The sequence below is a fragment of the Dysidea avara genome, chromosome 11, assembly GCF_963678975.1.
Source record: "Dysidea avara chromosome 11, odDysAvar1.4, whole genome shotgun sequence".
In the NCBI taxonomy this organism is placed as follows: domain Eukaryota; kingdom Metazoa; phylum Porifera; class Demospongiae; order Dictyoceratida; family Dysideidae; genus Dysidea; species Dysidea avara.
Window position 1 is genome coordinate 20,322,695 of NC_089282.1, and position 2,299 is coordinate 20,324,993.

The window sequence follows — 2,299 nt, forward strand, 5'->3', positions numbered from 1 at the left end:
CATTAAAGCTACATTATACGCATATTGTGCACACATACATCTCTGCTGTAAAATAAAACCTCAGTGAAACAAGTAAAGAAAATTAAAGTCCAACTATACTGCTTAATTTCCAGTCAAGATAACTATCTATGGTATTATCTCTAGAACTGAAATACACAAGACAGGAACAACATACATACATTTGATGGTAGATACTATAGAGACATTTATAGCAACATATAGACGAGGTTTCACTGTAGAAAACATATGCATCAGTTTCACAGTGATGCAGAACATATGATTACAAACTACAGCTGAATGTTGAACAAAACCCTTACATTGTGTTTATTGGGTTGCCACAGTAACCAGAATGTACATCCAATTTAGTATCATGTATCCATCGTGAATAAATTACTCATATTTATCATTTGTAGACAACATTGTACAGGTGACCTAGTTACCTGTGTATGTAATAACATCTTACCCCTTTGACAATTAGTCTAATATAGCAGATAGAGTAATATTATGCACACACGTTGCAACTACAATATTGCTTGATAAACATTAATACTTACTGTGCTTCCCCTTTGCTTGAGCTGTACATATATGATCATTTCAAACTGACTACGTTGTATGTACACTGCCTGCTATTCTGTACACTAGTGGTTGCTTCTGAACACAGTACATTACTCATGACTTTTTCATATATATATATGCATAAAATAAATTACAGCATAGTGCAGTTACAAGAATGACAACACTACCTCAGAATACAGCCACTAAATTGTGTGTGATTTGCTAGAATAAAGGTGGTGTGAAGGTAGATAGAACTAGCAAAAGCTATATACTGACATTTAAGCCCTGTTGTATGTATGCAAAAAAATCTATGTAAGCCAGTCCAACACCCATAGGTGGTCGAAATGGGGGAGAACTTTGACAATGAATTTTACACAGTGGAGTTTGAAAAGCGTACAACAGATATGGATGCTACTCATGGAGGTTAGGGCATATTTTAGAAGCTCTGAGAAATTAAGTATTTTTAGATGCAAATAAATGAGTATGGCTACTTTTAAAATAAATGTTAACGTGACTGTTCTATTAAAGTATTTTGGTTGATTATTCAGGAAAAGCTTGTATACCAGATCGTTTACACAACTTTTCTTGCAAGTATTGTCCAATTTTACAAGCTATTGGGGACCAGTACGGTAATAAAAATGTTCAAACAAGGGAGGTCATCACCTGTGACCTGAAGTGCAAGGTTTATCCCTACTGGATAATATAGTTAGCTTCAGGTGATGACCCCTTGTTTATTCCTATAGTTTGAAAAGTTCCTAATTTTCCCTTACACTTTGAAGATAGCATGATACATACCTTGTAGCTAGTAATTTGTACTACAACTATCCGAAAAGTAACTAAATTACAACAGTAATGTGTTACAAGGTTTACTACTGTTGGTAACTAGTAACAATGTTGTGACAAAGTCAGTAATTTTTCACCATGGGTGCTAAAGATAAATTTAATAGAGGATTGTAGACTTAGACTCATTCTATGTCCTGTTTTACATAATTCTGTGTGAATGGCTGAAACTGAGGTGAATATATAAATAAATAAATAAATACATAATATCATTTGTAAGACATAGTGACCATTTTGATTTTTCCTTGGTGCAGTATAGCTGACTAGAGGCTATGTTAATATAATATGTAGCAACTTAATCACTATAGTTACTTATACAGAAAGTACCGCTGTTTAACATGAATGTAACAGGTTTCATGATCCCAACTATTGAACAGTATAGCTACCTTTTTGCAGAATGATTTATTTAGTAGTAGAGCATCACTATTGTAGCAGAGAAACAATGGACAACTGTGAAATATGCTTTCACTATTATGCTAATTAGCCATGCAAAGCTGCTACACTATACACTGTTAAAATGAAGAGTAACCACAACTCTTAAGGAGTTCCCAGTGTAGGGAGGATTTAACACCCCTGGAAAGTAACCATTACTCTAAAGGAGTAACACATGCTCTGAAGGTGGTGTCACTTACTCTTCAGAGTAATGCATGGTTATTCTCTTCTGAGGGTTGGTTACTCTCCAGGGGTGTTAAATCCTCCCTACACTGGGGACTCTTTAGAGTGCTATAATTTGCTATAATTTTCTAAAAGATTTTAATTGCTAACAGACCAATTATAACTATAATATATTTCTTTTAGCAAAAATTTTTGGAGCAAGTGTTTAGCAGACAACACTCAAGAATATAGAAGTATAATATGTACATATTGTACTTCTACATATATAAACACAAATTTGATGAATTTA